Genomic DNA, 15,409 nt, shown 5'->3' with positions numbered 1-15,409 from the left:
AAAAAAAAGAAAGCAAACTGTGCATTTATTATACTTTGTTTCTGGAGCCTCTAAAGCATTGCACCATGTCATGCAGGTCTCCCCCTGACCTGTCAGTATATGTCAGCACCTGTGGTAGTGAGCCCTTGTAGATAATCAACTTGGGGTTCCCCAGGGTGCGGAGTCTAAGCCCCAGCCTGTTTCCTCACCAGAGCCCCTGATGGTGGGGATGGACTTACAGCAAGCTGGGACCAGGTTGCGGCCCCCGGGTACGCCCAGCTTAGGATGAGGAGACCGCTAGCAGGAGTACAATGGGAGGAGACAAACGGAAATCTGATAGACTAGCAGAGGTCAGGACGGGCGAAAAACAAGCACAGTCAGAGAACGAAGCCGGGGTCAGTACATGAGTACTCTTTGCAGGATACAGGCAATAGCAACACACAGGAGCTCAGACAACTAGGAAGTTGCTCAGGCAAAGTGGCCTAGACTGAGCATGTTTTATATAGGCAGGCAAACAAGGATGCAGGCCAGGAAGTGATGGAAGGGAAGGAAATAAAACCCAGAGAACAGCAGACAACGCCCATAGGTGAGCACAGACAAAAACACATGTGAAAAGGATCAGGAACAGCACTGCAGCAAGGAGGTAAGAATAAACAAACAAGAACTGCAGGCTAACTTGTGACAGTATATTTTCTTGCTCGTTCATCATGTACGGGCAAGCAGATACTTACTGACAGGAAGGCTCAATGAACTACCATGGCCTGTGGAGCGCTGTGGTAGTTCATTGAAAACTACAAGCTGACAGCCACACAGGCTGTTGGAACTTGTAGTTTTACCATTCACAGAATACTATGAATGAGTGATGCAGCCAGGTGGGTGAGCCTGCATTTAAAAAACAATTGTGACAGCTAGCGGGGAGGAGAAGATCCCCCGCTAGCTGTCACAACAGGGATGGGGGGGTGCGGGGGCGGTCCAATCGGTAACATGTTACACCCTGAATGTTACAAAAAGTGAACTTATCCTTTAAACCACATTTTTTTTCTTTGTAAATGTTTCTAGCAAATACAAAAACATAGAGGAATAGAGTTATTAGCTTTGTGCAACCGCACATGCATGACGTGGCGTGCATTCTGGAACTTTTATTTCCACATAGGTTTATGTTCTTCTATACTGTTGTATGTTGGTAAAGAGGTTAGAAAATCACTCATTTCACCAGCAGAGTTGTTTTTTTTGCAGCACCCCAATGCTTTGTTTGGAAAGTTTATACATGTGGATGGATAAAAATTGGCCACTAGAATCACAGATCTGTAGCAGAAACAACATAAAACAAGCATGATTGTGGAAACAGAGTAGCTGTAGCCATCTTTCTTATACAAAAAATAGAGCTACAGCTATCAAGTATGGCTGAGTAAAAATAGGCCAGTGGCAGTACCATTTGATGACAGCACAGACAGGCCTAAAATCAGAGACTTTAAAAGATCCACATCACACTCACATTTCTCAGTGTCACCCATAACACGTGGTGAAGTCACCTTCGAAAGCCCCGTCCTACGCGTTTCATCATCCAACTTCCTCCAGGAGTGTAATGTGGGTCTTTTAAAATAGAATAAAGCGTTTTAAATGGGTTTATGCCATGGAGTTCCCACTTTCTTTTCTTCCATACAGTTCCATGTATATGAATGAGGACTATCCAGCTAAAAGGTTATAAGAGTCATTTACATCTCTGTAGATCCTTGCTCCCAGAGCCAATGCACAGTAGCTGGCCAGCCTGGAGCTCTGATGAGTTTATTCAATTCGTTTGGTGGTGGATAAGCACGTTGTGGTGGTGATTCTTTAGAAAACACAAGAAACCAAAATACATAAATAAATGAATTGAAGGACTTTTTTTTCTTGTATCACGATTTGTTATGGACTATTAAGATAAATATATATTGTTTTTGCAGATATATTTTTGCACACTATTTTTATATACATTTTTGCACAAATTGGCACATCTAGGTTCTGATGGGGGGTGTTCTATGATTTGTCATATTTATCAGAATATGTTTGTATTGGTTTAACACTCTGATAAGGGTTGTTTTGCATACAGCACTTTGGTTTGCACTTTAATATTTTTGCACTTGAGTATATTTATGGTCTGTATATCATCTATAACATCTTGGTATAAGCATATTAATAGGGTGTTGGGGAGCACTGTTTAAACCTTTTTTGTTTAGTATATTGCTTTTGGACAGCTGCTTCCCCCCCTTTTTTCCTTTCTTTTAGGGCTAGCACCCTATACTGTATATGTCCAGTGGCACCATCTATTAGAAGTAATTTTTTAATAAATTTTTTTACTGGACATGTTTAATAGCAAAAGTCAAAAAATATTAATTTTTTTCAAAATTGTCAGTCTTTTTTTGTTTATAGCACAAAAAATAAAAACCGCACATGCGATCAAATACCACCAAAAGAAAGCTCTATTTGTGGAAAAAAAGGACGTATATTTCATTTGGGTGCAGCATTGCATAACAGCGCAATTGTCAGTTAAAGTCACGCAGCGCTGTATCGCAAAAAATGACCTGGTCAGGAAGGGGGGTAAATCCTCTGGAGGGCAAGTGGTTAAGTGATTTTTCCTGATCAGCATCTTAGAAAATACTGAAGCTGCAAGGAAACTAGCTACAAATAACAAGAGAGCACTGGCTGCAGGGTCCAGGTGAGTCTAAATTGCTCTGGGGAAGAAGGATAAAGCCAGAACTGGCCCGAGGATCAGAGATCCCTAAATGTGTATGAGAGGAGTTTGGGAGATGTGTAAACCTCAAACAGGACTTTTCCTGGCTCCCTCTGAGACACTCTGCTACAACTAGTAGAGTGTTATTTTACCATCATGTATGAGGGTGGGTGGCATGACTTTTAAAGTACAAGGCTCCATCTGTTTCCCACCAGCCCTCCTCTACAATGTGGTATTACAAATTTCAGACGTCAGACCAAATGTATTGTCTTCCTTACCATCTTGTTCATCCCTGGGCAATTCTTTTCCATGCCAGAAACTGATATTTCTGCAATACTGCACTCGCCCCCACAGAGTATAATGGAATGCCCATCTAAATACAGGCCTGTAAGGAGACAGACACAGTATTCCCATCTTCCTGTTAAGCTAGGTAGGTACAGTTACTGTATGTAACATGTATGCACTATGCATGTTTAAGAAATTGCTTCCCTCTAGTGTCTGTAAATGTTTGCAAATAGCTGTTGCTTGGTAATTATCATAGAGTTAATTGAGTACAGACAGGTACTTCCTGTCCCTGCTAACTGGGTCAGAAACCCCAGATTGGATGACTGTGATATGTTTAACCACTTGTCTACTGGGCACTTTTACCCTCTTCCTGTCCAGGCCAATTTTCAGCTTTCAGTATTGTTGCACTTTGAATGGCAATTGCGCGGTCATGCAACACTGCACCCATGTGAAATTTTTTTCACACAAATAGAGCTTTCTTTTGGTGGTATTTTATCATCACTGGGTATTTTATTTTTTGCACTATAAATGAAAAAGGACCAAATATTTTGAAAAAAAAAAAGTATTTTTTAAATTTTTTTTTCTATTATACAATTTTGCAAACAGGTAATTTTTCTCCTTCACTTATGTGCGTTGATGAGGTTGCACTGATAGGCAGCATTTATGGGCACTGAAAGGCAGCACTGATGAGCACTGATAAGGCAGTACTTATAGGCAGCACTGCTGGGCACTGATAGGCTGCACTGATAAGGCTGCACTGGTGGGCACTGATGAGACTGCACTGATATGCAGCACTGATGTGCATTGATAGGTGGCAATGGTGGGCACTGATAGGCGGCACTAAAGGGCACTGACTGGAGGCACTGAATGATGGCACTAATTGGCACATATTGACAGCACGGCTGGGCACTGATGGGCAGCACTCTTGGGCACTGATGGGCACTTTTGGGACTGCACTGATAACCAGGACACTGATGATCAGTGCCTTGATTATCAGTGTAGATTTCTGCTTTCACAGTTGCTGGTTTCGGCAGTACTTTCCTCATGCTGTGACAGTGTGAGGAAAGTACTGCCGATAACCAGCAAGTGTATTTACATGGTGATTGGCTGTGATTGGACACATCTGATCACGTGGTAAAAGGCCGCTGTGATTGGCTCTTTACCGAGTCATATGGTCAGCTGTGTCAAAAGGACACAGCAATCACAGACAGTGCCGGTTGCACGTCGTGGGGGGGGGGGTGTTCTGGGAGGATGCCATATGACTCCTTGCCAGAACTGGAGGGCCAAGCTGTAGCCATCATTCGGCTAGAGCGCAGTCAAGAAGAGGTTAAAATATTAGTTTTCAGGAAGTAGATACAGAATTGGACATTATCTTCTATGCAGGAGCTTCTGCTGCTGTATTTCATCCAGACCAGAAGCAGAGACTATTACACAATTACTCCTGTGTTCTTAGAGTTTAACTGTTGTAGCTTCTGTGTGTATCTCAAGTCTGATAACAGAAGTCTCTCTGTCCTGTTATTATTATCCCAGAGAGCTAGGTCTGTACTATGGACTAATATAATGTAAAATTCCACGGCCCCAAATTTTTCATACCTAAGAATTGCATTAGACTGTGGAACTGAACTGACTTACTGTGACAATTACAAATTCAATTTAAATCTCAAATTTACTAAAACCCAAATTATAGAATGAATTTGAAAATTGAATTCATTTCCCCATAGGCTATTGCATCATGTGACGTCATCCAAATGAAACAAATGCATTTGTTGATTCCCTTATAACTTTTTTTTTCGGATTTGTTGACGTTCGTTACTATGCCCATTCGGAGATTCATATAAATCCAAATTATTATCATTATGAAATGAAACGCTGCATGGGATCGTGGAGCAGAGTAGATAGGCAGACACACAGACTTTGTCAGTCGAGACCGCATCCCAGGCTGGTCAAGTGCCAGTTGGAGAATCTCCGATCTACTAATCAGCCATTCAGAAACAGAAAGGATGTTGCACCAGAGATCCTTTCCTGGAGCCCCTGCAACTGGACTTTGCTTCAGCTTTCTAAATGTATATATTTATAATTGTATATACCCATGTATATGTACGCATTTCCACCTGGGCTCCTGCTGGGTCTATGTTATACAGTATGTTTGTATATTGGACATATGTACTATTACTAATTTTTTATTATATAAAGTTTGCATTTTTTATACTGATGTGTTCCTCTGCTTCCAATTACTTTGCTTAGCTTACTGGTTAATTTCCCCAGAAGGAATTTCCTATGCTCTCAGAGGCACCTTCCTAGGTGAAAGCACTGACAAATTTCTATCAAACTAAGGCTGACCATACATTATACAATTTTCTTTACAGTTTTCCTTTGGATTTATTAAAACCATATAATATGAGATCAAATTGAAACACTTTCAATTTGTATGCAACCAGGCAGACCCTTGCACTATATAGTTAAAGGTAAATCTAACAGAAATGTAACAAGAAAATTGTATAATGTATGGCCAGCTTTAGTCTTTTACTTAGCAAAGGTTTTGGTTCTCTGGATCTCCAAATTACCTATAGGTTTAGCACTGCAATGTGTTTGGGTAGGGCCATTTCCCATAAACCCCCCAAAAGAGGGCTACACATGGTTATATTATTATATACTGTAATACTGTGTATATATATATATCTTTGTCTATAAAAAGTAATATATTATCAATGATGTACTTTAAGCATACATATATTTTTACAAACACCTATCAATTTAATCTATAGAAAATATAAAATATAAATAATAAGATATATAACATAATGATGTGAATGTATCATACATATGTAAAGCACTGCATAATTTGACTGCGCTATATAACTACCTGAAATAATAAATAAAATATCTTACACAGCTAGGAATTGAGGGTGAGATGAGAATTTTCCTTTAACTCCTGGCAGGTTGACAATCTAAAAGTAATTTAAAAGCAGATTTGCAAACATAGTTCACTATGAATACATGTATACATAGTAAAATATGTTTTCTCTTTTGACTTTGTGACTATTGAAGAGGGAGTGATGTTTGTTCTGAAATGCTTTCTTTATTAAGTTGGACTTTTTTTTTATCAGTGAGATTCTAGTTGATTGGATGGCTTTGACTTCACACCTTGTTGTTTATCTAACGCAGTGTTTCTCAAACTTTTTTCAGTCAAGGCATCTTTGAAAATGACTTGCAATCTCAGGCCCCTTATTCTGAAATGTAAAGATTTAAAAGAATACTTTTACATAACACAACAACATCCACACATTGAAGACACCCAACATTACAGGTGATTTATTTCTTACAACACTAATACACCTTTGCATACAGGTACTGCCTAGTATTCCAACGTTCCTCTTTTCCCTCACTCAGCTAAAGTGACCCCAATACTGATGGAGAGGGGCAGGAGAGGAGAGAACAAGCATGCAGGCACCTGTTGTCCTTATCAACTAATTACATCATCAGTTGTTAAGGATGCCACCGGATGGCCCTCGCAGTGCCCAAGTTTGTAATGCTGCACAATAAAACCCTGTGGTTTGTGTAACAAAAAGACAGGCTTGATCCACTTGCTGGCTTGTTGACAATTTTTTGGGCACTTTGGGGCAATTTTTAGGAATTTTGCGAAGGCTCCCCTGAAGAACCCAGAAGGCACCCCAAGGTGCCTAGGCACCTTGGTTGAAAAAGGCTGATCTAACGAATGAGGTGCATACCTGCAAGCTAGGTTAATGAGTCCCTCCATGTGAGTGGGTCCCAGAACTCAGCTTTTTCCTGCACTTAGATGGGGTTCTGTTTCCACTATGGCTGAAGAGTACCTACCAACTGAAGTTCAACCTAGGCAATAATTATGATGATAATATTAATTATAATGCATATGAAAGCATGCAAGCAATGATACACAGTAGTGTGCTTTCTCGGCCACTCCAAAAGGTGAGCACTATTTATTTTGCCATTCAATTGTCTATTGGCTGATACTCTAAGGCAGTGGTCTACAAACTGTGGCCTGAGGGCCAGATGTGGCACTTTGCTTCATTTTAACTGGCCCTTGGGGCATTAGCAACTGTGGGGCATACAGTTGCAAGAAAAAGTATGTGAACCCCTTGGGATTACGTGGAGTTTTGCATGAATTGGGCATAAAATGTGCTCTGAATGTCATTTTACAGGACGACTACGCCTAGGGAGAGTAGCAACAGTGCTAAACTTTCTCCATTTGTAGACAGTCTGTCTTACCGTGGACACATGAACATCAAGGCTTTTGGAGATACTTTTGTAACCCTTTCCAGCTTCATGCAAGTCAACAATTCTTGATCGTAGGTCTTCTGAGAGCTCTTTTCTGCGAGGCATGATTCACATCAGACAGTGCTTCTTGAAACCAGTAAACCCAAAACAGGTGTGTGTTTTTTAAGAGCAGGACAGCTGTCAGCAACACATCCAATATCATCACACTGATTGGAGTCAAGGTTGGCTCACTCCTGGCTCCAATTAGCTCTTGGAGAAGTCATTAAGCTAGGGCCTCACATACTTTTTCCTCCCTGCACTGTAAATGTTTACATGTTATGTGCAATTAAACCATGGCAACATCTAATGTTTGTGTAGTATTATGTTCAGCAGACTGTGTTCTTCTATTGTTGTGACTTAGATGACGTTCAGAGCACATTTTATGCCCAATTCATGCAAAACTCCACGTAATCCCAAGGGGTTCACATACTTTTCTTGCAACTGTAGTTTTTGCCACTGACACCAACAATAGGGCACTATTCTTCCCACTGACACCAATGATGGGGCACCATTCCTCCCACTAACACCAATGATAGGGCACTATTCCTACTGCTGATACCAATGATGGGGCACTATTCCTCCCACTGATACCAATGATGGGGCACTATTCCTCCCACTGACACCAATGATGGGGCACTATTCCTACTGCTGATACCAATGATAGGGCACTATTCCTCCCACTGATACCAATGATAGGGCACTATTCCTCCCACTGATACCAATGATGGGGCACTATTCCTCCCACTGACACCAATGATGAGGCACTATTCCTACCGCTGATACCAATGATGGGGCACTATTCCTCCCGCCGATACCAATGGTGGGGCACTATTCCTCCCACTGATACCAGTAGTGTGACACTATTCCTCCCGCTGATACCAATAGTGTGACACTATTCCTCCCACTGCCACCAGTCATGGGCCACTTTTTACTGCCACTGACACCAGGACTTTTTCTACTCCTGCTGGCCACAGTCCGCCCCCCCTAAATATTGAAGGATAGTAAACTGACCCTTTGTTTACAAAGTTTGGAGACCCCTGCTCTAAAGCAAGCCATAATTTTCCTTCCTGCAACCGTGAGTTGCAGGAAAGTGGGGAAAGGTTTGATAGGGCAAACTGCACTTTAAATAAGAAGTCTCATTAAGCTTTTATTGTTCTTGCTATTCCCCAGGGTACAATAGCACATTGTACATTGTCCATGTTTTGTAGTCTGGCTGTTGCAATAGCATGGTCAACAGCATCCCCCACCACTGCTCACAGCTCTTCGACCTCCCTACTTTTAAAGAGATGAATACCTAATGGTCTAGAACTGATAGCACTTGTCTCAGCATTAGGCACATGCCGGAGACAAGTGTCTTCACCAGGCATGCAGGGTAGGGCGTGTCAAATAGACTGCAAGTAATAAAAACTTTCTCCTATTAGGAACTTTACAGCAGATCTCTGGCTGTGCTCTGCATCATAAAAACTCCAGGCCAAGAGCCTCCAGCCTATGAGATCCCACAGCTAAGAGCAACCAGCCAACAAGGAGCACTAGCGGGTCAATACATTGTGATGGTCACATTGCAGGGATATGGTATTCAGAGACTTGGCAGGCTGGGCAGAATAGGTGATCAGGGCCAGGTATTGACAGCATGATTGGGTGATGATCTACACCTCGCCAACCCCAGGGGTGTATTTACCACAAGGCAAACAAGGCATTTGCCTAGTGCAGCGTTTTTCAGGGGGGCAGCAGCATTTTTCAGGCGGGCAGAACCATCCCCCGAAAGAAGGAAAAGAACAAGGGACACACGCAGCATGGGAACTAGGTGGGATCTGAGATAGGCTGTGGGCTGCTTGTTGGTGTATGCAGAGCCTGACTGTTGTTCCTGGAGATGGTCGGAGCTGTGAAGGTGAGTGTCTTATCTCTTGACGGGCGGGTTGCCAGTGTATGGGGGGCGGTGGTAGTGGAAGGCTCTCTCAGGAGGGGGCGGGGGGGGACTGGGGTGTTGTTGGTCAATGTCAGGCTCTCTTATTGTGGAAGGGGGGTGCTGGCCAGTGTCAGGGTCTCTCCGTGGGGGTGGGCATTTTTGTGTTGCCTAGGGCAGCACGGAACCTAAATACACTACTGGCCAACCCCCACTGCATTTTTATATGTTTACTATATATAGGAGCTATAACAGTGCAGCCACTGACTATTTAAACATATTTTTATCATTCTATTTGACCTAAAAATATTAATTCAAATAACTTACTGCAAGACAGTTGCACACAAACTGCAGTAACTGTTTTTTATTATTATAACATAACTTAAAAAAAAATTCAGAGCAGAAACAGATGAACTCACTGACTTCTGCATAATAGTCAGTACCAGAGAAAAACATGACCACTAGATGGCAAAAGAAAGTTATTATCTGCTTACAGTCTTACTACCTAAAGACATTATACTGTACTTAAATTGGATACAGCATTTTATTCTGGTTATCTTTATGTCATGTTTATCTAATCTCTAACTTGTGCAGAAAAGTTGTAAAGCTGATGAAAGATAACATTATTGGCTCTTAGCTGTGATAGAAGAGCAAAGTTACAGATCAGAACACAATAGGCATACAAGGAATTTCACTGGAAAGGTTTTACAGAAAGATCTGTAAATTCCTGCCGCCTTGCACTCACACAGTATCATGTGCAAATCAACAGATGCTATATGCACTTGCTGGTTTTGGGAGTCCTCTTTTGAGAGTCTCTTAATCTTGTATTTTTCCACCATGGTATGTGTAAGTACAAAAGGATTCATGAAAACACACAAGTCTGATATTCGCAAGGGAAAACTTTAATGCTTTAGGATCACTTTTTATTTTATTTTTTATGTTATATACATTTGTATTTTTATTATCTTTTTAAAATCTTTTTTTTACAAATAAACATTTAATACAAGTGACACCCATGTGACTCTTGTGTGACAGAGCATGATAGGGTTTCTAAAGAGAGAACTGTTTTCTTTCAGACTGTCTCTTGCTTATTGAATCTCTGTATGTTTGGTATAAAAAGAGCAGAGGGTGTAGGAGTTAGGGGGATAAGTCACTCCTCTGACTCATTCAGCAGCATGTATGCAAATTTAAAATTGAATTATTGAGCTCTGTAAACAGGCTTATTTAGGAAAAGCAGTTAAGGTTAACATTGCAAATGTGAAAAATGTGCTGCTGGATGCAAATGTAAATTTGAAAATACAAGCAAGCAAAATGTGATACAGATGATTTTGTATCTTTTAGCCCTGAATATAGCCCTAGACATGTATACAAAAGGACCTACTGTACAGGAGGGGGCAGGTAAAATCTAAAAGACCCAAACAAGACCACCCAGGCTCGAAATACTGGCAACCTTCAATCATAAAGAAGAACACTACAAAACCTGGTTTTATTGGTTTGACTATACCTTTTCGACAGATTATACTGCTGATTTAGCCAGCTGAGCCCTGAATCAGATTGAGAGGCTTCCTGAACCAGAGGTAGCGGAGGACGGCCCCCTGCCTGGGTACCCCATGTGCTATGGGCATTGGGAAGACATTCATGACTCTCTATAATGTGAACCTTGAAATACAACAGTCCCTTGACCCCTTTCACCATTTTTCTCTTTTTTTTGACTAGAATAGCTCCTGAAGGATACGGAGGTGACGGGTGGACCTTGTCTCGGATATCTTACTCTTGTGTTTGCCTCATATTACTGCTTAATTATGATAACTGAAATGGCGAGCTTCCCAGAGACAGATATTAAATCCCGGCTCAGATATTAAATACTGCAGCTGGTCCCCATGTCTTGTCTTGAGGTCATTGCCTATGCTGGTTTTTTTGTTTGTTTCTATAGTATTGTATATTACAGACAGTTACTTAGATTTTGTGTGATCTGTATGCCTATGTAGACCTTTGTCAAGGGTACCTACCCTATAAGCCAGGGATACAATAATAAAATTCAGAGGTCCGCTCATTAATTTTTCTTTCATCAGAAGTCCAAATCGTATGTTTGTGCAATGACTCAGAACCTTCACATCTCAGCTCCCCACATTTATATCATAGTCCTTTTCTTACATTAGTGTCTTCGGTCCCCCCTCACATCACAGTTTCCCCCTTTATGTCACAGTTCTCTCCCCTTATGTCACAGCTTTCCCCCTTACATCACAGTTCCCCCTTCACATCAGTGTCCCCTGCCCCTCCTTGACCCAATCCCTTCACAGCACTGTGCATACCCCCCTCATCCCTTCAGAGCACTGTCCTCTTCGCTCCCCTACCCCCTTCAGAGCACTGTCCTGGACCCCTTCCCCCTTCAGAGCACTGTCCTCACTCCCCCCATCCACCTCCCCCTTTAGAGCACCGTCCTCACTCCCCTACCCCCTTCAGAACACTCTCCTGGACCCCTCTCTTCTATAGAGCACTGTCCTCACTCCTCCCATCCACCTCCCCCTTTAGAACACTGTCCTCATCACCCTACCCCTTCAGAACATTGTCCTCACCCTCCTGCAGAGCACTGTCCTCACCCCCCCATTCACCCCCCCCCCCCATTTATTCCCTCTTTCCCTTTAAACAGCAACGCGGCAAGGCAATATAAAGCACAAGACCAGGCTCCTAAATGGCAGGACCATGGCGCTCCGGATGGGACTGTCACTCAGTCTGGATCTGGACCGTGGGCCACCATTGAGTGATGCCTGCTATAGGATTAATACCACATGTTCAGCATGTGTACCCTTTCTTTTCTTTGTATGTTAAGCAAACCTTAAATTAACAAAAAATGTGGGGTAAGATTGGCTGCATGTTGGTTCTGTTGCTGAACAAATGAATTGCCAGTGACCATAATAATATCCTCACAGAGGCAGCCTAAGGCTAACTCTCACTGAATAAAGTTACGATTTGAAGTTTTGGAAGTTGAATATACGGTACATGCACTGAATAGAACAGAATGTTATCACCTTCTTTCTGCTCAAATAAACAAACAGTACAAAAGTTAAAACTAAATTCCAGTCGCACAGCTGTATTTTCGTGTGTACTACATGTATGTAATTTGCTATACCTGCCAAAAGATTTGTAGTACTGTGCATTCACTGTTGCAAACAAGGCAGTCCTGTCAGATGGCACAGCTAACCAGGCAACCCTCTCTGACAATACACAGCTATGTTCTGCATTTTACAGCAATGCAGCCTGGTCTAGGATCTTCCCCGCCCTATAATCAAGTAAAGGGATGTGTCCCAGTATTCAGATCTTAGAGTGATTCTAAAGGCTTATTCGTTTATAGAAAAATTAACAAACATGACAACTCTCCTGCTCAGTGCAGTGGTTTTGCACAGAGCAGCTTGAATCCTCCTCTTCTCAGGTCCCCCGCCAGTGCTCCTGGCCCCTCCCCCCCATCAGGTGCCCCCACAGCAAGCAGCTTGCTATGGGGGCACCCGCTGCTCTGTGTGTGTCCATTCCGACACGGAGCTGCAATTCGGCCCCACCCCCTCTCTCTTCTCATTCGCTCACTGGCTGTGATTGAAAGCAGTGGGAGCCAATGGCTCCCACTTCTGTCACAGACAATGAGAAGAGGGAGTCCTGGGATGGCCGAGACTCCAGTGCACATCGCTGGATTGAGAGAGGGCTTAGGTGAGTATTAGGGGGGCTGGGGGGGAAGCTGCACAGAGAAGGTTTTTTTACCTTCATGTATAAAATGCTTTTAGAACCACTTTAAATCTAATCCCCCCTGCCATTACCCACATGGAAGAAAAATATATTTGAAATATATTCTAAAAATATTCTTCCCAAATATATTGACATATATTTGAAATACTACACTTTTGGCCATATTCAATATATTTCTAAATATCTAAATATATTTCAATAAATATATATGTATATACTGTATGTTGAAATGTGTTTTTTTATATATTACAAAATATATCAAAAATATTTTTAAAAATATATTTTTTAAAATATATTCTTTAGATTTTTTTTCACATATAAAAAAGTCATTTTAACATATATTTTTACATATATTTGTAAATGCATTCCAAAAATGTATATTTGTATTTTTAAAGACATACATTATATTTGAAAATGTATTTTTAAAAATATTTTTAATATATTTTGTAATAAAAACGCATTTTAACATACAGTGTGTACAGGGGCAGACTGACAACTCATGGGGCCCCCGGGCAATAGGGGATCATGGGGCCCTTGTGTCCTTGCCCAAACTCAAAAAAGCCTATGAAAAAGGTACCAGGGGCATCTCATGGGGCCCCCTACTGACCCTGGGCCCTCGGGCACTGCCCGAGTTTCCAAATGGTCAGTCCGCCCCTGAGTGTGTGTGTGTGTGTGTGTGTGTGTGTGTGTGTGTGTGTGTGTGTGTGTGTGTATATATATATATATAATATATATATATATATATATATATATATATATATATATATATATATATATATATATATATATATAATATATATATATATTTATTTATTGAAATATATTTTGAAATAAATTGAATATGGCCAAAATTGTAGTATTTCAAATATATGTCAATCTATTTGGGAAGAATATTTTTAATATATATTTCAAATATATTTTTCCATATGGGTATGCAGAGTCGTATTGCCCAAGAATGCTGCTTATCTCTCCCCCAGCCTAAATTCTGCATAAACATGGGATTACAGGAGGCTAATACTAAGAGAGCTTCAGGTACTGTATTACCTTTTAATGAAGCTGTAACTGAATCTAATAATACTATTTAATACATGCCCAGATTTCACCTTTAGCAGGGGCGGACTGACAACTCATGGGGCCCCCGGCAATAGGGGATCATGGGGCCCCTGTGTCCTTGCCCAAACTCAAAAAAGCCTATGAAAAAGGTACCAGGGGCATCTCATGGGGCCCCCTTACTGACCCCGGGCCCTCAGGCAGTGCCCGTGTTTCCAAATGGTCAATCTGCCCCTGACCTTTAGCATACAATAGCTACTATGTTTGATTTAACCCCTGGTGCCCCATGATGAGAGAATGTTAATCTATATTACCCTTCTTTTTTAGAAGCAGTTCTGAGACCTCGGTGTCACTGACACCAGCAGGTCTCTCACTAACATTCATGAACCAATCGGTGTGTTAATTGATCACGTGATCACCATGGCAGCCAATTACATACACACCTGCAGCTGTCTTTCCCCCGTACACAGAAAGGGCACAATGACAGCTGCAGATGGAAAGCTATCGCTGTAACAGTGTATATTTTAAATGTACAGTAAATGTAAAATTACTAAAAATGCTTTTATATGTGTTTAAGCAGGACAGGCTTCAGCAAAGTCATCAGCATTTAACACTTTCATGACTGCCTAATGCACGAGTGTCAAACTGGGGCCCTCCAGCTGTTGCCAAGTCCCATGGGGCATTGCAAGACTGTCAGTTACAAGCATGACCCCCAAAGGCAGAGGCATGATGGGACTTGTAGTTTCGCAACAGCTGGAGGGCCACCAGTTTGACAGCCCTGGTCTAATGCCCGTGTCACCTGCCATGAGCTGTGTTTCCTCTCACTGGCCCCTAAGTCACTACAGGACACAGAATTATGATATTAAACCTTTAACTTGCCAGGTTATATCCAGCAATGTACCGGTATTTTAATCTTAACGTTTGTTTCCCAAAAGTAAATAAAGGAAATATGAAGGAAACAAAACTGTATAATAATTCTTACATTTACATTTTTATTAAACAACCTTTTTCTATTGTTTTTGCATCCTACTGTATTGTTTTATTATTGAAGAATATGTTAACCCAATATTTTATATTCCTGAAATGTGCCTGCTGTACCAAGTATAAAAAGGATTTTGTTCTCTTTGTAATGCCTCCTTTGTGTGAAATATCTGGTGTTCCCATCAGTCCCTCTGCTTACCTAATAAAAACTGACCACACTAGGCAAGATAGTTTAGTGTGGTCAGTTTTCTAGCTGTGCTGGGAACTCAGTCCACTCCCCTCCAATGATCAGACTTGTTCTGGTACATCCCCCTGCATAGCCTTTCACTAGGAAGATCAGTGTGTTGCTCATTCTCCTCCCCAGGCCTGTATTCCACTGATAACAGAAGGTATGTGATCACTTATAAAAAGGGAAAAATGTAATTATAATGTTTTTTTTATATATCTATACACAAATTACAGAGGAAGATAGT

At 41.4% G+C, this 15,409-nt stretch overlaps 2 protein-coding genes across 7 annotated transcripts in view; both read right to left on the bottom strand.

The window, feature by feature from the left end:
• Window positions 1-15,409, bottom strand: part of LOC149462920 (endogenous murine leukemia virus Env polyprotein from Emv-2 locus-like) — a 126,974-nt gene that overhangs the window by 42,442 nt on the left and 69,123 nt on the right. The window lies entirely within an intron of this gene.
• LOC149462921 (uncharacterized) overlaps window positions 1-15,409 on the bottom strand; it is a 383,187-nt gene that overhangs the window by 319,690 nt on the left and 48,088 nt on the right. The gene's annotated exons all lie outside the window — the stretch shown is intronic.

Source organism: Staurois parvus, unplaced genomic scaffold (genome assembly GCF_062004578.1).
Source record: "Staurois parvus isolate SC_StPar_1 unplaced genomic scaffold, SC_StPar_1.0 ptg000165l, whole genome shotgun sequence".
Classification (NCBI taxonomy): domain Eukaryota; kingdom Metazoa; phylum Chordata; class Amphibia; order Anura; family Ranidae; genus Staurois; species Staurois parvus.
Note: the sequence above shows the minus strand (reverse complement) of the source record. Positions and strands in the feature narration are given on the sequence as shown.